We start from the raw sequence: 23,035 nt of genomic DNA, 5'->3' as shown, positions 1-23,035 counted from the left end.
CCCCTGCCTCTACTCCCCCCCCCCCCATGACAGGCAATCCCATACATTTTACATGTGTTATAATATAACCTAGATACAATACATGTGTGTAAATACCATTTTCTGGGCAGACGGATATTAGTGCTAACAATTTACATTCACTTCCCAGTGTTCCTTCTCTGGGTGTAGCTACCTCTGGAAGTGAGTTGGATCTTCTTTATGTTGAAGATTTCCACTTCCATCAGAATACATCCTCATACAGTATTGTTGTTGAAGTGTATAGTGATCTCCTGGTCCTGCTCATTTCACTCAGCATCAGTTGATGTAAGTCTCTCCAAGCCTCTCTGTATTCCTCCTGCTGGTCATTTCTTACAGAGCAATAATATTCCATAACCTTCATATACCATAATTTACCCAACCATTCTCCAACAGATGGGCATCCATTCATCTTCCAGTTTCTAGCTACAACAAATAGAGCTGCCACAAACATTTTGGCACATACAGGTCTCTTTCCGCTCTTTAGTATTTCTTTGGTATATAAGCCCAGTAGTAGCACTGTTGGATCAAAGGGTATGGACAGTTTGATAACTTTTTGGGCATAGTTCCAAATTGCTCTCCAGAATGGCCGGATTCTTTCAGGCCAACTCCACCAACAATGCATCAGTGTCCCAGTTTTCCCACATCCCCTCCAACATTCATCATTATTTGTTCCTGTCATCTTAGCCAGTCTGACAGGTGTGTAGTGGTATCTCAGAGTTGTCTTAATTTGCATTTCTGATCAGTAGTGATTTGGAACACTCTTTCATATGAGTGAATATAGTTTCACTTTCATCATCTGAGTATTGTCTGTTCATATCCTTTGACCATTTATCAATTGGAGAATGGTTTGACTTGATAAGTTAATTTTCACCAGTAATTATAGAGAGTTTAGCCTTAAGGATCCCAGACTTATTGATAAATGCATATTTACGTCATAGTGGTTAGAACTATGCACAATATTGCCACAGGCTGCAAAATATAATACCTTCCAAGTATGTAGAAAGACTAGAATTCTATAGCAGAAACTTGCTGTCCTTTATCATCTCCCAGATAACAAAGCTGTACACTGCAAATACAAATCCCCCAAATCTTTAAGATTTCACAAAGTCAACTGGGGTCTGTACCACTGCAGACCAAAATGTTATCCACAACAGCCTCTCTAGACACTGAATCAGAAAAAAAAAACAAACAAAAAACAAACAAACAAAAAACGTAAGAATCTAAGATTTGTCACCTTACTGAATAATTATAATCTCCAAACCACATGGAATGAAAATGTCACCCAAATATAGAGACTTAACAGAAGAAAGTACAGCCTGGGAAGAAGTCACAGTGTATATCATAACTGCTAGCCTGTCTCTAACTGAAATTATCCCAAAGATGCCTTTGGAGATGCATCAGAAAATGAGCTTTTAATTTTCATTAATTTCATTAATTCAAATTTTATTCATTCATTAGTGAGCATTTCAGTGCTCATTAAATTATTTTAAAAAGTTTAAATCCATTTCATCTACCTGTACAGTAATCAATAGAACATTAAGTATAATAAACAACAGCAGGGTAGTGACTGGCCCTGAATTGTTTCTTTCCAAAATCTACCAAAAACGAAATGACCAAATGAAACGATTGTATAGAATGATCCAAAAGTCTTGGTAAAGGTTTAAGCTTTAATGGAAGATTAAAATTGCACTAAGACTTTTGGGATACAATATACAGTGCTGACTTCAGTGTTTTTAAAGACCTTTCCATATAGTGCCTCTCTTCAGCCTCAAAACACTCCAAAAGATAAATACTAAAGGTGTAATTATCTCTATTTTAAATAGACCACCTCTCAGGGAGGTGAGTGAACTGCCCAGACTCACAGCTGATAAGTGTCAGAGACTGATTTGAATTCAGCTCTTTGGTGACACTTAGTCTAGTGCTCTCCCTGAAATACTACTTGTTAATAATTTAGGCTGATAAAACTAGGGAGAAAGCTCTGCTTTGAAGTAAATATAAAGAAGAAATTCAGTCCTTAAAAAGGCAAAAGTTCTACATTTAAAAATCTGCATTCTTTCAAATATGACCTTTCCAAGAGAAGTTAAGTAATGGGATTAAGTGCTGCAGGCCCTGCCCATTGTGGTCACCAATTTCTATCTCTCCCCTTCTAAATTGCCTTGTGTATATTTTCTAATAGGTTTTTGTATATATATCATCCCTGCTCTTCCTCCAATGGAATTTAAGCTTTTTAAGATGAAGGATTCCTTAAATTACGGTACGTGAATGTAATGCAATATGATTTGTTCTATAACAAATGAAGAGCAGGCTGATTTCAGAAAAAGCTTGGAAAAACTGAGATGAATTGATATTGAGTGAAGTAAGCCCAACCAATAGAACATTACAATAGCAGCAAGATCATGTGATGATCAACTACCAGAGATTTAGCTCTTTTCATCAATACAGTGATGACAGTTCCAAGAGACCAGGGAGAACTATGGAGACTAAATGTGGATCAAAGCATATTATTTTCACATTTTGGTGAGCTTTTTTCTCATGGGTTTTCCCTTTGGTTCTGAGTTTTCTTTCCTATCATGACTAATATGGAAATATATTTAAAGTAATTGCACATATATAGCATATCAGATTGCATCTTATTTTTGTAGGAGGGGAGAAGAAGAGAGGGAGAAAAAAATTTGGAGCTCATAATCTTATAAAAATGAATGCTGAAAACTATTTTACATGTAATTGGAAAAATAAAATACTGCGGAGAAAAAAGGTGAGGCATTCTCTCTCTCTCTCTCTCTCTCTCTCTCTCTCTCTCTCTCTCTCTTTTTTTTTTTTTTTTTTTTTGTCTATGTATCACTTCAAATCCTTTGCACCTAATACTCTACCTTGCACACACCGGAGAACAAATAAATGTCTGTTCAGTAAAACCAAATTGGAATGTATATTATAAAACTCCATGTTCACACATGGATTGACTGGTAAACAATTTTATAGATATATTACAAAATCTTAGAGATGATTTTAAGGAAAAATCCTCAGTGGTGGGAGTCAAGTAACTTCATGACAGAGAATCAGAACATGTGCTCTGTATACACTAAAAGTGGATGATACAGGCTGGAGTATAGGAACAAACAAGGTTTGCAATAGAGGTCAAGGATGTCTAGCTCACTTTCTGTTCATATGAAGCTCTTCATCTGCACTCCTTGTCAGAGAGTAATGATTATTAAATTGTGTCTTCACACAGCATTAGAAAGATCCCTTGGGAGCTGAGTTGGTGAATGATGACTTGAATTACTTTTATATTCCATTATTCTTAACAATAAGGGGGAGGGGAAAGAGCACGAGAACAAAGACATAGAAATATTTTAGTATTCTTGTGAACTTGCTAATGGCTAGTATTTGTCTCATGGGCATTTATCTACATATCTATGTGTTCATCCACCCATGTGGTACAGGAACACGTACCTAAATGCTAAATGCAATTATACCATTTTGTGTACTCAAGTGAGAAAAGTATCACTAGCATAATCCCCAAAGATAGGATGATAATATATAGCTCTGTCAGAATGAGATGTGTAAATTAGATCACTTAAACTTCATGTCCTTAAGCAATTTAGTGACAGTCTTCATACGAAATTCAGTAAAAACTAGCTTTAAACATTGGCAGCAAATTTCCCATCAATGAAAACTGAAGCTACAAACTGTAATATATGTTGGGTATTGTTAAGTTCTTACTAAATGCTAAGGAGATAATGAGATATTAAGTTGTTATTAAGTGCTAAGTCGGTACTTAATGATTCTCTAGTTCCGGCCTTTACTGGGAGTTTTACTTCAGTGAATTCCTGGAGAGGAGCTTACATGCTTAGGAGGAGCAAGTTCATTGGTTGAAGTAATTTTTCCCAGAAGCCCTTGTGTTATCCCACTCCCATTCTCTGGGAGGATAAAAGAGGGTGGCACTGGAGAGATAGAAAAGAGTCTCTGCTCTAGGTCAGAGTTGGAGTGGCTCTCTGGAGGAGAGAGAGTCTTGTCTGGGCCAGACCTGAGGCTGCTCTCCAGAGGAAGAAGAAGTCACTACTTTGAACCAGAGTTGGCAGCAACTGTCTGGAGACAAGGGCTCTCTATAGGAAGAAGAATCTCTCCGAGAGATTTGAGTTGACACAGCAGATCTCCTCCCAGAGATCCATAGGCAGCTTCTGGAGACAACAGCACATTACAGGGTGTCATGGTGAAGATAAAAGGATCAACTCCTTTGGGAGTACTAAAACTATCAGCTCATGTTTTTTTTTTTTTTTTTTTCCTTCTCTGTTATCCATATTATCAAGGAACTTTTGCCTCTACTAGTTATGAGAGGATTTTGGAGTGCCATGTTCTGTTTAGTTGAGTTTTTTTTTTCCCTTTTACTTTGCACAGGATTGTTGTTTTCTAACTTTGGTGACCCCAGTGAGGGGGGAAAAAATGCACAGATGTTAATTAGAAAACGATAGCTAAATAGGTAGAAGAGACATCCTACTCAATGTGTCCATATATTTCTATTTCAAAAAGATTCCAACTAATAGTTACTTTGTGAGAATATGCAGAATGCAAATAGAAGGTTTTCTTTTTAGATTACTGATATATCTGAAGGAAATCTAAAGTGGGAGACAGACTTATATGGTAATAATCTGGGTTGATAAAACTTAACCCTGGAGTAAAAAGTAACAAAGTCACCTAATCCTCTATGTTGCACACACTGCAGAACAAATAAATGTCTGTTCAATATAATCAAATTGGCATGTATGTTAAAAATGTTAAAAAAGTCCGCGTTCACACATGGATTGACAAATTGGGACAAGGTCTTCTTTTTTTTTTTTTTTTTTTTTTTTTTTTTTTTTTTTTTTTTTTTTGCTGGGGGATGACGAATATTTCCTACTGTGGTAAAAGAGATCAAAGGGGCTGAGTTAGGTAATGGACTTTTCCAAGGTACAGAGAGGCCCAGGACATATACACTTTCCTAAGGGAAGCAAAGACCCACTTGGGAAAACATTATTAGTAACTTCTAAGGTACTAGGGACATAGTCTCAGCCATACTATGTATGGTTAAATATCTTTCTTAATGTAGGATTAAAATTTTCAATTGTCACATATACAAACATTTTTAGGATTCATTTTTTTTTAATCTGAGCTTCGGATTCTCTCCTTTCTCTCTGCCTAAAGCCTCCCCTGAATTGAGAATGGAAGCATTTTAATATAAGGTATACCTATATAATTATGTAAAACATTTCCATAATAGTCATGTTGTAACAGAAAACACAGTTCCCCTTGCCCAGATAAAGCTGAAGAAAAATGAAGAAACTTTTAAAAATAGTATACTTCAGTCTGCATTCAGACTATCAGATCTTTCTTTGAATGGACAGCATGTTTCATCATTGTCTTGGATCTCGATATTGCTAAGAAGAGTTATTTTACTATTTATTGTAAGAGTCCCCTAATCATCCACTCTCTCTCCTTTCTGTCCCAAACTCTAAACTATCTTCCACACAGCTCCCAAAGTGATACCCTTGAATAAGAGGTTAGATTGTCAGCCTCATGCTCAGGAAGCTTCAAGTGTTTCCCTTTTGCCTCTGGGACACACTAAATTGGGTGCTGTGTCATTTGAACTCTAGCACAATGTATCTCTGACCTACTTTTCCATATTGATTTCATCTTGTTTCACTGTCTCCACTTCTTGTAACCGTTCCATTTACACTCTATCTCCTACCTCTTCACAAGTTAATTGCTCTCCCAGGAGTGCTTTGCATTCTCACCTCTTTTCTTGGAATCAGTGATTTCCTCCAAGGCTCATTACAAGTATCTGCTTCTTGAAGTGGTCCTTCCTGATCTCTCTTGTTCTCCTAGAGGTGGCTGGATAGCATACTGAAGTGACCTGGAGGCAAGAAGAGTGAAGATCAGAATAATTACTGGCTATGTGATCTTGGACAACTCATTCCACCTCAGTTTACCTCAGTTTTCAACTGTAAAATGGGAATAAATAATATTACCTATCTCAAAAAATTGTTGGGAAGAGCAAATGAGATAAATTTTTTAAAAAGCACTTTGCACAGTACATGGCACATAATAGGCACCATATCATTCTTCTCTTTTCTTGCCTTCCAATATGGTAAGGCAAAAAATTGGCAGTTCCTTTGAGGTGAAAGATGGAATCGCCACATATTCCCAAGGCATGTGGTAGAATATCACCAGAGACTCAAAATACCCAAGGATGATAACTGACAGGATCATGCTAGAGGGGAAGCCCCCCATGGATTTTAGCCCCTTGTACAAAAGCTTAGCTCATTTTTCCTTCTTTAGGACTTTGCATTGTTCAGAACATTTTGAAAACAGATCTCCTTTGTCAACTTAAGTGGACATGAAAATTCCTCCCCAAAGCATAATAGAGCAATAATATCTAGTCACTGACAGATTGATTTTGATAGAAAGCATGGGCTAACATTTTGGGCCTTCTTCAAAACCCACCCTCATTTAATAGTAGGACATGTTCCAAAAGTAATTGTGTTGCCATTTCCATTTGGATGTTGTGCTTTGATTTTACACTTGCATCTCTTAAACACCTGAACCTTGACATTAATGACTGCATCCATTGTGCATTAATGTTAATGTCCACTTTAATGAATCTAATTCCCAAATAGGAACCTAAGGGAGGTGCCTGTGATCTCCTTACAGACCTTAGGTGACTACCATATATTCCTTATCTTCCTTTTCTGTCCTGTGTTACTCCCAATAGAGGTAAGACTAAGGCACTCACTGTGAGAAATTACCTATTTGAGGGTATAATTTCTCTTTTTTTCCTCAGTTAATCTTGTTGAAATCCATTATCAACATAAAAGAAAAGAAAAAAGTTTTGGGTTCTGAGTGAACTTGGAATTCTGAAATCTTGATGCCAAATTAATTGTAACATCTTGGGAAAAATTGACATGGCTTCCTTTTTCCCCCTCACCTTGCCCTAAGGATGTAATTTAGGATTAATGATGAAGACATTTTTTTCTAATAGCTTTAATTCTGCACCCAGTCTGATCACTAACACAATACTAGAGAAACAAGAGGAACTAAGAAGCCTTAATTACTTTTGAAATTGTGCAATCAGTGCATCAGGGCATCAGTGAAATACAAATATTAGATGTGCATATTGGGAAGGAAAAGCTCATTGCTGTTACAATGAAATGATAATATTCTCCCCAATATGAATACTGAGTTGACTTCACATCTTCATATTTCAAACATGTATTCAGAGATGATGGGCCACCAGCATCTCTTTTCTATGACAGATGATCACATCAGAGCTTTGAAGGGCAAAGCTCCTTAAACTGTGGGTTGTAAATCCTAATGGGGTAAGGTAATTAAATATAAACTCATGAAAATTTAACATTTCACTAATATTTAATTCTGTAGGTAAAAATAAATCCATCTCATTTGTATGTATAATTAGTTTTACATAAATGATAAACTATAAATATAGAAAAATATACATTTATATGATTATTATAAATAGATATTTATTTATATGATATGTATGTTATATAAATATGTAAATATGTTTTTAAATAACTTTCTTAATGATTTACTATCAGCAAATATTTGATTTGGATCTCTATTTTAGATGATTATATACAATGGGTCATGTAAAAATCCCTCAGAAAAAGGGCTTTGAGTGGGAAAATTTTAAGAAGCTCTGATTTAGTCTACCATTCTATTTTATATATGGAAGTTGCAATCTTGAGATTGCAGAGAAGTTTGCTGCCGGACTGGGAAGGGCTTACATGTGGTTAGAGGTATGATTGCCATTTGAGCAAAAGATCTTTAAATTCCCTTTCCAGTCTCTAGGTCCATTTCCATTAAATATGAAAGTTACATCATTAAAAATATTAATATTTTTTGTTTGCATATTCAGTTCCCAGGTGTCTTTCCCTCTCTTTCCCAACTCCACATTAGAAAAGGTCAACATTTATTATAGATATATATGTGAACAATAGATACTTCCATATATCATTTTTTCCCTCTGCAGGTAGTTAGCATTTTCCTTCAGAAGTCCTTCAGAGTTAATTTGAAATTTCCTGTAACTCAGAAGAGCTTAGTCATTCAGATTTACTCTTCCACTAATTTTGCTGTACCCCAATATTCTTTTGGTTCTGCTCTTCCCTCACCATTATTTCCTGTATGCTTTCCATATTTAAAAAAAAAATTAACTTGTTCATTATTTTTTAAAGCACAATGATATTTCCTTGCATTAATACTCCACAAATCAATCACCCCTAGCCCAGTGGATGGGCATACCTTCAATTTCCAGTTCTTTGCCACCACAAAATGAGCTGCTGTAACTATTTTTGTGTAGGTAGTACTTTTTCTTTCTTTAAAAAAAAAAAAAAAAAAAAATATATATATATATATATATATATATATATATATATATATATATATATATATATATATGTATGTATATATACTCTAGGGTTTGGACACTCCCATCTATCATAGTCTGAAGTCTGCTGAAGTCCCCCTCCCCGAGCTTTTGTTGCCAAGGCCTGCTCGGGGCTTGCAGGGGACGTGGTCAACGATTGGCTGTCTTCCTCAAGGAAGGCGGGGTTTCTGTTGTAGGAGTCTGGATTGTTCTGCCCCTTCACTGCTTTGAAGAAGACTTTGCCTGAGGGCTGACTAAATTGTCCTGGGAGGTAATGTAATTTTATTTTTTCTTTTTTCGGGTTTTCCCGTTCCCAATTCATTTTAAGAGAGAATTTTTAAATTGCTTGGAGAGAAGTTTGCTGCCAGTCTGGGAAGGGTGTCTCCTGCCGTTTTCCCACCATTTTTACCTCAGGTGCTGGCTATGTGGAATGAACCATGAAATGCTGAAGGCTTTCTAAATTGTACTGGAGAGGTAATGTTGCTTCACTCTTTACTTTTTTTGGGTTTTCCGCTCCCCAATTCATTTGGTGAGGGAATTTTTAAATTGCTTGGAGAGAAGTTTGCTGCACGTCCTGGAGCATGTGTCCTGCCGTTTTCCTGCCATTTTTACCTCAGGTGCTGGCTATGTGGAATGAACCATTAAATGCTGAGGGCTTTCTAAATTGTACTTGAGAGGTAATGTTGTTTCACTCTTTACTTTTTTTGGGTTTTCCGCTCCCCAATTCATATTGAGAGAAAATTTTTAAATGGCTTGGAGAGAAGTTTGCTGCCGGTCTGGGAAGGGTGTCTCCCGCCGTTTTCCTGCCATTTTTACCTCAGGTGCTGGCTATCTGGAATGAACCATTAAATGCTCAGGGCTTTCTAAATTGTACTGGAGAGGTAATGTTGTTTCACTCTTTACTTTTTTTGGGTTTTCCCCTATGCAACTCATTTGGTGAGGGAATTTTTAAATAGCTTGGAGAGAAGTTTGCTGCCAGTCTGGGAGCATGTCTGCTGCCATTTTCCTGCCATTTTTACCTCAGGTGCTGGCTATGTGGAATGAACCATTAAAAGCTGAGGGTTTTCTAAATTGTACTGGAGAGGTAATGTTGTTTTACTCTTTACTTTTTTTGGGTTTTCCCCTTCCCAATTCATTTGGTGAGGGTATTTTAAAATTGCTTGGAGAAAAGTTTGCTGCCACTCTGGGAAGGGTGTCTCCTGCCATTTTCCTGCCATTTTTACCTCAGGTGCTGGCTATGTGGAATGAACCATGAAATGCTGAGGGCTTTCTAAATTGTACTGGAGAGGTAATGTTGTTTCACTCTTTACTTTTTTTGGGTTTTCCCCTATGCAACTCATTTGGTGAGGGAATTTTTAAATAGCTTGGAGAGGAATTTGCTGCCAGTCTGGGAAGGGTGTCTCCTGCCGTTTTCCTGCCAATTTTACCTCAGGTGCTGCCTATCTCAAATGAACCATTAAATGCTGAGGGCTTTCTAAATTGTACTGGGGAGGTAATGTTCCTTCACTCTTTACTATTTTTGGGTTTTCCGCTCCCCAATTCATTTTGAGGGAGAATTTTTAAATTGCTTGGAGAGAAGTTTGCTGCCAGTCTGGGAAGGGTGTCTCCTGCTGTTTTCCTGCCATTTTTACCTTAGGTGCTGGCTATGTGGAATGAACCAGTAAAAGCTGAGGGCTTTCTAAATTGTATTGGAGAGGTAATGTTGTTTCACTCTTTACTTGTTTTGGGTTTTGCCCTCCCTCATTTGGTGAGGGTATTTTAAAATTGCTTGGAGAGAAGTTTGCTGCCAGTCTAGGAAGGGTGTCTCCTGCTGTTTTCCTGCCATTTTTACCTCAGGTGCTGGCTATCTGGAATGAACCATTAAAGCTGAGGACTTTCTAAATTGTACTGGAGAGGTAATGTTGTTTCACTCTTTACTTGTTTTGGGTTTTCCCCTCCCCAATTCATATTGAGAGAAAATTTTTAAATGGCTTGGAGAGAAGTTTCCTGCCAGTCTGGGAAGGGTGTCTCCTGCTGTTTTCTGCCATTTTTACCTCAGGTGCTGGCTATGTGGAATGAACCATTAAATGCTGAAGGCTTTCTAAATTGTACTGGAGAGGTAATGTTGTTTCACTCTTTACCTTTTTTTGGGTTTTCCCCTCCCCAATTCATTTTAAGGGAGAATTGTTAAATTGCTTGGAGAGAAGTTTGCTGCCAGTCTGGGAGCATGTCTGCTGCCATTTTCCTGCCATTTTTACCTCAGGTGCTGGCTAAGTGGAATGAACCATTAAAAGCTGAGGGTTTTCTAAATTGTACTGGAGAGGTAATGTTGTTTTACTCTTTACTTTTTTTGGGTTTTCCCCTTCCCAATTCATTTGGTGAGGGTATTTTAAAATTGCTTGGAGAAAAGTTTGCTGCCACTCTGGGAAGGGTGTCTCCTGCCATTTTCCTGCCATTTTTACCTCAGGTGCTGGCTATATGGAATGAACCATTAAAAGCTGAGGGCTTTCTAAATTGTACTGGAGAGGTAATGTTGTTTCACTCTTTACTTGTTTTGGGTTTTCCCCTCCCCAATTCATATTGAGAGAAAATTTTTAAATGGCTTGGAGAGAAGTTTGCTGCCAGTCTGGGAAGGGTGTCTCCATGCTGTTTTTCTGGCATTTTTACCTCAGGTGCTGGCTATGTGGAATGAACCATTAAATGCTGAAGGCTTTCTAAATTGTACTGGAGAGGTAATGTTGTTTCACTCTTTACTTGTTTTGGGTTTTCCCCTCCCCAATTCATATTGAGAGAAAATTTTTAAATGGCTTGGAGAGAAGTTTGCTGCCTGTCTGGGAAGCGTGTCTCCTGCTGTTTTCCTGCCATTTTTACCTCAGGTGCTGGCTATGTGGAATGAACCATTAAAGCTGAGGGCTTTGTAAATTGTACTGGAGAGGTAATGTTGTTTCACTCTTTACTTTTTTTGAGTTTTTCCCTCCCCAATTCATTTGGTGAGGGAATTTTTAAATTGCTTGGAGAGAAGTTTGCTGCCTGTCTGGGAAGGGTGTCTCCTGCCATTTTCCTGCCATTTTTACCTTAGGTGCTGGCTATGTGGAATGAACCATTAAAGCTGAGAACTTTCTAAATTGTACTGGAGAGGTAATGTTCTTTCACTCTTTACCTTTTTTTGGGTTTTCCCCTCCCCAATTCATTTTGAGGGAGAATTTTTAAATTGCTTGGAGAGAAGTTTGCTGCCTGTCTGGGAAGGGTGTCTCCTGCCGTTTTCCTGCCATTTTTACCTCAGGTGCTGGCTATGTGGAATGAACCATTAAATGCTGAGGGCTTTCTAAATTGTAGTGGAGAGGTAATGTTTCACTCTTTACTTTTTTTGGGTTTTCCGCTCCCCAATTCATTTTGAGGGAGAATTTTTAAATTGCTTGGAGAGAAGTTTGCTGCCGGTCTGGGAAGGGTGTCTCCTGCCGTTTTCCCACCATTTTTACCTCAGGTGCTGGCTATGTGGAATGAACCATGAAATGCTGAGGGCTTTCTAAATTGTACTGGAGAGGTAATGTTGTTTCACTCTTTACTTATTTTGGGTTTTCCCCTATGCAACTCATTTGGTGAGGGAATTTTTAAATAGCTTGGAGAGGAATTTGCTGCCAGTCTGGGAAGGGTGTCTCCTGCCGTTTTCCTGCCAATTTTACCTCAGGTGCTGCCTATGTGGAATGAACCATTTAAGCTGAGGACTTTCTAAATTGTACTGGAGAGGTAATGTTGTTTCACTCTTTACTTGTTTTGGGTTTTCCCCTCCCCAATTCATTTGAGAGAAAATTTTTAAATGGCTTGGAGAGAAGTTTGCTGCCTGTCTGGGAAGGGTGTCTCCTGCTGTTTTCCTGCCATTTTTACCTCAGGTGCTGGCTATGTGGAATGAACCATTAAAGCTGAGGGCTTTCTAAATTGTACTGGAGAGGTAATGTTGTTTCACTCTTTACTTTTTTTGAGTTTTTCCCTCCCCAATTCATTTGGTGAGGGAATTTTTAAATTGCTTTGAGAGAAGTTTGCTGCCTGTCTGGGAAGGGTGTCTCCTGCCATTTTCCTGCCATTTTTACCTTAGGTGCTGGCTATGTGGAATGAACCATTAAAGCTGAGAACTTTCTAAATTGTACTGGAGAGGTAATGTTGTTTCACTCTTTACCTTTTTTTGGGTTTTCCCCTCCCCAATTCATTTTAAGGGAGAATTTTAAATTGCTTGGAGAGAAGTTTGCTGCCGGGCTGGGAAGGGTGTCTCCTGCCATTTTCCTCCCATTTTTACCTCAGGTGCTGGCTATATGGAATGAACCATTAAAAGCTGAGGGCTTTCTAAATTGTACTGGAGAGGTAATGTTGTTTCACTCTTTACTTTTTTTTGAGTTTTTCCCTCCCCAATTCATTTGGTGAGGGAATTTTTAAATGGCTTGGAGAGAAGTTTGCTGCCTGTCTGGGAAGGGTGTCTCCTGCTGTTTTCCTGCCATTTTTACCTCAGGTGCTGGCTATGTGGAATGAACCATTAAATGCTGAAGGCATTCTAAATTGTACTGGAGAGGTAATGTTGTTTCACTCTTTACTTTTTTCTGGGTTTTCCCCTCCCCAATTCATTTTGAGGGAGAATTTTTAAAGTGCTTGGAGAAAAGTTTGCTGCATGTCTGGGAAGCATGTCTGCTGCCATTTTCCTGCCATTTTTACCTCAGGTGCTGGCTAAGTGGAATGAACCATTAAAAGCTGAGGGTTTTCTAAATTGTACTGGAGAGGTAATGTTGTTTTACTCTTTACTTTTTTTGGGTTTTCCCCTTCCCAATTCATTTGGTGAGGGTATTTTAAAATTGCTTGGAGAAAAGTTTGCTGCCACTCTGGGAAGGGTGTCTCCTGCCATTTTCCTGCCATTTTTAGCTCAGGTGCTTGCTATATGGAATGAACCATTAAAAGCTGAGGGCTTTCTAAATTGTACTGGAGAGGTAATGTTGTTTCACTCTTTACTTGTTTTGGGTTTTCCCCTCCCCAATTCATATTGAGAGAAAATTTTTAAATGGCTTGGAGAGAAGTTTGCTGCCAGTCTGGGAAGGGTGTCTCCATGCTGTTTTTCTGGCATTTTTACCTCAGGTGCTGGCTATGTGGAATGAACCATTAAATGCTGAAGGCTTTCTAAATTGTACTGGAGAGGTAATGTTGTTTCACTCTTTACTTGTTTTGGGTTTTCCCCTCCCCAATTCATATTGAGAGAAAATTTTTAAATGGCTTGGAGAGAAGTTTGCTGCCTGTCTGGGAAGGGTGTCTCCTGCTGTTTTCCTGCCATTTTTACCTCAGGTGCTGGCTATGTGGAATGAACCATTAAAGCTGAGGGCTTTCTAAATTGTACTGGAGAGGTAATGTTGTTTCACTCTTTACTTTTTTTGAGTTTTTCCCTCCCCAATTCATTTGGTGAGGGAATTTTTAAATTGCTTGGAGAGAAGTTTGCTGCCTGTCTGGGAATGGTGTCTTCTGCCATTTTCCTGCCATTTTTACCTTAGGTGCTGGCTATGTGGAATGAACCATTAAAGCTGAGAACTTTCTAAATTGTACTGGATAGGTAATGTTGTTTCACTCTTTACCTTTTTTTGGGTTTTCCCCTCCCCAATTCATTTTGAGGGAGAATTGTTAAATTGCTTGGAGAGAAGTTTGCTGCCGGGCTGGGAAGGGTGTCTCCTGCCATTTTCCTGCCATTTTTACCTCAGGTGCTGGCTATATGGAATGAACCATTAAAAGCTGAGGGCTTTCTAAATTGTACTGGAGCGGTAATGTTGTTTCACTATTTACTTGTTTTGGGTTTTCCCCTCCCCAATTCATATTGAGAGAAAATTTTTAAATGGCTTGGAGAGAAGTTTGCTGCCAGTCTGGGAAGTGTGTCTCCTGCTGTTTTTCTGCCATTTTTACCTCAGGTGCTGGCTATGTGGAATGAACCATTAAATGCTGAAGGCTTTCTAAATTGTACTGGAGAGGTAATGTTGTTTCACTCTTTACTTTTTTCTGATTTTTCCCCTCCCCAATTCATTTTGAGGGAGAATTTTTAAAGTGCTTGGAGAAAAGTTTGCTGCATGTCTGGGAGCATGTCTGCTGCCATTTTCCTGCCATTTTTACCTCAGGTGCTAGCTAAGTGGAATGAACCATTAAAAGCTGAGGGTTTTCTAAATTGTACTGGAGAGGTAATGTTGTTTTACTCTTTACTTTTTTTGGGTTTTCCCCTTCCCATTTCATTTGGTGAGTGTATTTTAAAATTGCTTGGAGAGAAGTTTGCTGCCAGTCTCGGAAGGGTGTCTCCTGCCGTTTTCCTGCCATTTTTACCTCAGGTGCTGGCTATCTGGAATGAACCATTAAAAGCTGAGGGCTTTCTAAATTGTCTTGGGGGGGTGGGGGATGTTGTTTTACTCTTTACCTTTTTTTGGGTTTTCCCCTATGCAACTCATTTGGTGAGGGAATTTTTAAATAGCTTGGAGAGAAATTTGCTGCCAGTCTCGGAAGGGTGTCTCCTGCCGTTTTCCTGCCATTTTTACCTCAGGTCCTGTCTACGTGGAATGAAGCATTAAAGCTGAGGACTTTCTAAATTGTACTGGAGAGGTAATGTTCTTTCACTCTTGACTTTTTTTGGGTTTTCCCCTTCCCAATTCTTTTGGTGAGGGTATTTTAAAATTGCTTGGAGAGAATTTTCCTGCCAGTCTGGGAAGGGTGTCTCCTGCCTTTCCCCCCCCCCCCCCCCCCCCCCCCCCCCCCCCCCCGGTATTTTTACTTTAGGTGCTGGCTATGTGGAATGAACCATGAAGTACTGAAAGCTTTCTAAATTGTACTGGACAGGTAATGTTGTTTCACTCTTTACTTGTTTTGGGTTTTCCCCTCACCAATTCATATTGAGAGAAAATTTTTAAGTGACTTGGAGAAACGTTTGCTGCATGTCCGGGAGCATGTCTCCTGCCCTTTTCCTGCCATTTTTACCTCAGATGCTGGCTATGTGGAATGAACCATTAAAAGCTGAGGGTTTTCTAAATTGTACTGGAGAGGTAATGTTGTTTCACTCTTTACTTTTTCTGGGTTTTCCCCTCCCCAATTCATTTTGAGGGAGAATTTTTAAATTCCTTGGAGAGAAATTTGCTGCCTGTCTGGGAAGGGTGTCTCCTGCCGTTTTCCTGCCATTTTTACCTCAGGTGCTGCCTATGTTGAATGAACCATTAAATGCTGAGGGCTTTCTAAATTGTACTGGAGAGGTAATGTTGTTTCACTCTTTACTTTTTCTGGGTTTTCCCCTCCCCAATTCATTTTGAGGGAGAATTTTTAAATTCCTTGGAGAGAAATTTGCTGCCTGTCTGGGAAGGGTGTCTCCTGCCGTTTTCCTGCCATTTTTACCTCAGGTGCTGCCTATGTTGAATGAACCATTAAATGCTGAGGGCTTTCTAAATTGTACTGGAGAGGTAATGTTCTTTCACTCTTGACTTTTTTTGGCTTTTCCTCTCCCCAATTCATTTTGAGGGAGAATTTTTAAATTGCTTGGAGAGGAGTTTGCTGCCGGGCTGGGAAGGGTGTCTCCTGCCTTTTTCCCCCCCGTCATTTTTACCTCAGGTGCTGGCTATGTGGAATGAACCATTAAAAGCTGAGGGCTTTCTAAATTGTACTGGAGAGGTAATGTTCTTTCACTCTTGACTTTTTTGTTTCCCCCCCCCCCCCACCAATTCATATTCAGAGAGAATTTTTAAATTTCTTGGAGGGGAATTAACTGCAGGTCCAGAAAGGGTGTCTCCTGCTGTTTTCCTGCCATTTTCCCCTCAAGTTCTGTCTTTGTTGAATGAACAATTAAAAGGTGAAGATTTCTAAATTGGTTTGGGGGAAATGTAGTTTTATTCTTTTATTTTATCCAGGCTTTCCCCTTTCCATTTCATTCCAATTCATAGAGAATTTGTCTATACCATCCCTACAGAATCTGCTGAAAAGTGGGTAAGTCTTTTTTCTTCTGCAGACCTCATAGTCCACCTTTATAAAATTAACTCATATGTGGTAGAGATGACTGAACCCAATTTCCAACCCAGTCTTATTAGAGATTTCTAATGTTGGCTATAACAATGTGGTTTCTTCTGTGCATCTTTACATTGAGTTTGTTGTTCACTGAAACCTTAGAGCAGAAAGGGACCCTGGGTATCATCTAGTTAAAAACTTCTTAAATTGTGTTTTGTAACTCCTAATGGGGTCAGGTAACTGAATGTGGGGGTTATGAAAAATTAATATTCCACCAGGTTTTAATTTTATAGGTAAAAACAAATCCATTCCTTTTGTATGCACATTTTCTTTTCCATAAATGATAAAATAAAAATATAGCAAATATATATATATTTATATTTTATACAAATATATAATTATTTACATAATACCTCAGTTATATAAATGTTTTTAATACATTACTTTATGATTTACTATTATCAACTATTTGATTTGGATATCTATTTTAGATACTTAAAAACCATGGGCCATCTAAAAATTCCTCAGAAAAAGGGCTGTGATTGGGGAAAGTTTAAGAAGTTCTGATTTAGTCTCCCATTCTCTTTTATAGATTGGAAGTTGCAATCTTGAGAAATTGGGTGGTGTTCCCAGGGGCTTACATTTGATTAGTGATATGAGTGGCATTTGAAGAATCTTTAATTTTACATTCTAGTCTCCAGTTCCATTTCAATGTATAATATGAAGGTTACATTAAAAAATATTAATTATTTTGCTTGCATATTCAGTTCCCAGTTTTCTTTCCCTCTCCCTCTCAACCCCACATTAGAAAAGGTCAACATTATATATATATATATATATATATATATATATATATACACACACACATATATATATATAAATATTATACATATATGTGTGTATATGTATGTATATATCAAACCATATAATAGATATTTCAATATATCGATATTTTTTTCTGCAGGTAGATAGCATTTTCCTTCAGAAGACCTTCACAGTTAATTGAAATTTGCGGTAACTCTGAAGAGCTTAGCCATTCATCTTTACTCTTCCACTAATTCTGCTGTACCCTAATATTCTCTTGGTTCAGCTCTTCCCTCAGCATTAGTTCATGTAAGTTTTTCATATTTTTAAAAATCAATTTATTCATTATTTTTAAAGCAAAATGATATTCCACTATATTCATATTTTATAAATTAATCACCTGTAGCCATATGGATTAGCACTCTTCAGTTTGTCACTCTTTGCCACCACAAAATGAGCTTCCATAACTATTTTTGTGTATATAAAAAGTCTTTTTCTTTCTTTTTTTTTTTTTTTTTTTTTTTTTTTTATTTTATTTTATTTTATAATTATAACATTTTTTAACAGTACATATGCATGGGTAATTTTTTACAACATTATCCCTTGCACTTACTTCTATTCAGATTTTTTCCCTTCCTCCCCCAAACCCCTCCCCCAGATGGCAAGCAGTCTTATATATGTTAAATATATTACAGTATAATTTAGATACAATATATGTGTGTAGAACCGAATTTTTTGTTGCACAGGAAGAATTGGATTCAGAAGGTAAAAATAACAGTTTACATTCATTTCCCATTGTTTCTTTTCTGGATGTAGCTGGTTCTTTCCATCATTAATCAATTGGAATTGGATTAGCTCTTCTCTATGTTGAAGAAATCCACTTCCATCAGCATACATCCTCGTACAGTATCATTGTTGAAGTGTATAATGATCTTCTGGTTCTGCTCGTTTCACTCAGCATCAGTTGATGTAAGTCTCTCCAAGCCTCTCTATATTTCTCCTGTTGGTCATTTCTTATAGAACAATAATATTCCATAACATTCATATACCATAGTTTACCCAACCATTCTCCAATTGATGGACATCCATTCATCTTCCAGCTTCTAGCCACTATGAAAAGGGCTGCCACAAACATTTTGGCACATACAGGACCCTTTCCCTTTTCTAGTAGTTCCTTGGGGTATAAGCCCAGTAGTAGTATGGCTGGGTCAAAGGGTATGCACATTTTGATAACTTTTTGGGCATAATTCCAGATTGCTCTCCAGAATGGCTGGATTCTTTCACAACTCCACCAACAATGCATCAGTGTCCCAGTTTTCCCACAGCCCCTCCAACATTCATCGTTATTTGTTCCTGTCATCTTAGCCAATCTGACAGGTGTGTAATGATACCTCAGAGTTGTCTTAATTTGCATTTCTCTGATCAATAGTGATTTGGAACACTCTTTCATATGAGTGGAAATAGTTTTAATTTCATCATCTGAAAATTGTCTGTTCATATCCTTTGACCATTTATCAATTGGAGAATGGCTTGATTTCTTATAGATTAAAGTCAATTCTCTGTATATTTTGGAGATGAGGCCTTTATCAGAACCTTTAACTGTAAAAATTTTTTCCCAATTTGTTACTTCCCTTCTAATCTTGTTTGCATTAGTTTTGTTTGTGCAGAAACTTTTTAATTTGGTGTAATCAAAATGTTCTATTTTGTGATCAATAATGGTCTCTAGTTCTCCCTTGGACACAAACTCCTTCCTCCTCCACAAGTCTGAGAGGTAAACCATCCCATGTTCCTCCAATTTATTTATGATTTCGTTCTTTATGCCTAAATCTTGGACCCATTTTGATCTAATCTTAGTATGTGGTGTTAAATGTGGGTCCATGCCTAGTTTCTGCCATACTAATTTCCAGTTTTCCCAGCAGTTTTTGTCAAATAATGAATTCTTATCCCAAAATTTGGGATCTTTGGGTTTGTCAAAGATTAGATTGCTATTTTTATTCACTATCTTGTCCTGTGAACCTAACCTATGCCACTGATCAACTAGTCTATTTCTTAGCCAATACCAAATGGTTTTGGTGACTGTTGCTTTATAATATAGCTTTAAATCAGGTACACTTAGACCACCTTCCTCTGACTTTTTTTTCATTAGTTCCCTTGCAATTCTCGACCTTTTATTCTTCCATATGAATTTTGTTGTTATTTTTTCTAGGTCATTAAGATAGTTTCTTGGGAGTCTGATTGGTATAGCACTAAATAAATAGATTAGTTTGGGGAGTATTGTCATCTTTATTATATTCGCTCGGCCTATCCAAGAACATTGAATGTCTTTCCAATTATTTAAATCTGACTTTATTTTTGTGGCAAGTGTTTTGTAATTTTGCTCATATAATTCCTGACTCTCCTTTGGTAGATATATTCCCAAATATTTGATACTATCGACTGTTATTTTGAATGGAATTTCTCTTTGTATCTCTTGCTGTTGGATTGTGTTGGTAATGTATAAAAATCCTGAGGATTTATGTGGATTTATTTTGTATCCTGCGACTTTGCTAAAATTCTGAATTATTTCTAATAGCTTTTTAGCAGAGTCTTTGGGGTTCTCTAAGTATACCATCATGTCATCTGCGAAAAGTGACAATTTGATTTCTTCATTTCCTACTCTAATTCCTTGGATCTCTTTCTCAGCTCTTATTGCCAAGGCTAGAGTTTCTAGTACTATATTGAATAGTAATGGTGATAGTGGGCAACCTTGTTTCACTCCTGATCTAACAGGGAAAGGTTCTAGTTTATCACCATTACATATGATATTTACTGAAGGTTTTAAATATATGCTCCTTATTATTTTAAGGAATAGTCCATTTATTCCTATACTCTCAAGCGTTTTTAGTAGGAATGGATGTTGGATTTTATCAAATGCCTTTTCTGCATCTATTGAGATGATCATATGGTTTTTATTAATTTGATTATTAATATGGTCAATTATACTAATAGTTTTCCTAATATTAAACCAGCCCTGCATTCCTGGTATAAATCCCACTTGGTCATAGTGTATTATTCTGGGGATGATTTTCTGAAGTCTATTTGCTAATATCTTATTTAAGATTTTAGCATCAATATTCATTAAGGAAATTGGTCTATAGTTTTCTTTCTCAGTTTTCGATCTACCTGGTTTAAGTATCAGTACCATGTCTGTGTCATAGAAGGAATTTGGTAGGACTCCTTCAATCCCTATTTTTTCAAATAGTTTACATAGCATTGGAGTTAGTTGTTCTTTAAATGTTTGGTAGAATTCACCTGTAAATCCATCTGGTCCTGGGGACTTTTTCTTAGGAAGTTGGTTAATAGCTTGGTCTATTTCTTTTTCTGAGATGGGACTATTTAGACTACTTACTTCTTCCTCTGTTAATCTGGGCAAGCTATATTTTTGAAGGTATTCTTCCATTTCATTTAAGTTATCAAATTTATCGGCATAAAGTTGAGCAAAGTAGCTCCTAACTATTGTTCTAATTTCCTCTTCATTAGTGGTGAGTTCACCCTTTTCATTTTCAAGACTATCAATTTGCTTTTTCTCTTTCCTTTTTTTAATCAGGTTTACTAAGGGTTTGTCTATTTTGTTGGTTTTTTCATAAAACCAACTCTTAGTTTTATTAATTAATTCAATAGTTTTTTTACTTTCAATTTTATTAATCTCACCTTTTATTTTTTGAATTTCAAGTTTTGTGTTTGTCTGGGGGTTTTTAATTTGTTCCTTTTCTAGCAATTTTAGTTGTAAACCCAATTCGTTGGCCCTCTCTTTCTCTATTTTGTGCAAGTAGGCCTGTAGAGATATAAAACTTCCCCTAATTACTGCTTTGGCTGTATCCCACACATTTTGGTATGATGTCTCATTATTGTCATTTTCTTGGGTGAAGTTATTAATTATGTCTATGATTTGCTGTTTTACCCAATCATTCTTTAGTATAAGATTATTTAGTTTCCAATTATTTTTTGGTCTATTTTCCCCTGGCTTTTTATTAAATGTTATTTTGATTGCATTATGGTCTGAAAAGGATGCATTTACTATTTCTGCCTTACTGCATTTGATTTTGAGGTTTTTATGCCCTAGTATATGATCAATTTTTGTATAGGTTCCATGAACTGCTGAGAAGAAAGTATATTCCTTTCTGTCTCCATTTAGCTTTCGCCAAAGATCTATCATATCAAACTTTTCTAGTATTCTATTTACCTCTTTGACTTCTTTCTTATTTATTTTGTGGTTTGATTTATCTAATTCTGATAGTGCAAGGTTGAGATCTCCCGCTATTATAGTTTTGCTATCTATTTCCTCTTGCAGCTCTCTTAATTTCTCTTTTAAGAATTTAGATGCTGCACCACTTGGTGCATACATGTTTAATATTGATACGGCTTCACTATTGATGCTTCCCTTTAGCAGGATATAATGCCCTTCCTTATCTCTTTTAATTAGATCAATTTTTGTTTTTGCTTGATCTGAGATGAGGATGGCTACTCCTGCTTTTTTGGTTTTGCCTGAAGCATAATAGATTCTGCTCCACCCTTTTACTTTTAGTTTGAATGTCTCATCCTGTTTCAGGTGTGTTTCCTGTAAACAACATATAGTAGGATTCTGACTTTTAATCCAGTCTGCTAACTGCTTCCTCTTTATGAGGCAGTTTGCCCCATTCACATTTATTGTTAGAAGGACTAATTCTATATTGCTTGCCATCCTATTAACCCCTGCTTATGCTTTTCCCCTTTCCTTCCCTTTTACCCTCCTATCCAGTATTCAACTGGTAAACACCACTTGCTTTTCACAGCCCTCCCTTTTTAGGATCCCTCCCCCACCTTAAAGATCCTCCCCTTATTTTATCCCTTTTCCTCGAAATTACTGTATTCCCTTCCCCTTAGCTTACTCCTTCCCTTTCACTTTTCAATGAAGTGGAAGAAGTTTCACCATAAATCGAATATGTCTATTGATACACGCTATGTTCATCTCCCTCCTTTCTTTCTCTCAGATATAATAGGTTACCTTTGCCTCTTCATGAGATGTAGTACCACCACTTTATACTTTTTTATGATATAATCTCCTTTCCACCTCTAGTTTCTAAGACAAATTGTACATATGTTCTTTATATATTTTTTTGACAGAAGTATAGTTCTCAAGATTTCTTTTTACCTTTTTTAGAAGTCTCTTGAGTTCTGTATTTGAAGATCAAACCTTTTATGTAGGTCTGGTTTTTTCATCAAAAATAGATGGAATTCATTTATTTCGTTAAATGTCCATCTTCTTCCCTGGAAAATGATGCTCATTCTTGCTGGGTAAGTCACTCTTGGCTGCATACCAAGTTCCTTAGCCTTTCGGAATATCATGTTCCAGGCCCTGCGTTCTTTTAATGTGGACGCTGCTAGATCCTGTGTTATCCTTATTGTGGATCCTCCATATCTGAATTGTTTTTTTCTAGCAGCTTCCAATATCTTTTCCTTTGTCTGATGGTTCTTGAACTTGGCCACTATATTTCTTGGCGTTTTGATTTTAGGGTCCCTTTCAGTAGGTGATCGATGAATTTTCTCAATGTCTATTTTACCCTCTGTTTCCAAAACATCTGGGCAGTTCTCTTTGATAATTTCCTCGAAAATGGTGTCCAAGCTCTTTTTTTCCTCCCATTTTTCAGGGAGTCCGATTATTCTCAAATTGTCTCTCCTGGATCTGTTTTCCAGGTCTGTTGTCTTTCTGGTAAGGTACTTGACAGTCTTTTCAATTGTCTCATTTCTCTGGTTTTGCTTGACTCCCTCTTGGTTTCTTCTTGAGTCATTCATTTCTACTTGTTCCAGTCT

The sequence above is a fragment of the Sminthopsis crassicaudata genome, chromosome 1 (genome assembly GCF_048593235.1).
Source record: "Sminthopsis crassicaudata isolate SCR6 chromosome 1, ASM4859323v1, whole genome shotgun sequence".
Taxonomy (NCBI): domain Eukaryota; kingdom Metazoa; phylum Chordata; class Mammalia; order Dasyuromorphia; family Dasyuridae; genus Sminthopsis; species Sminthopsis crassicaudata.
Note: the sequence above shows the minus strand (reverse complement) of the source record.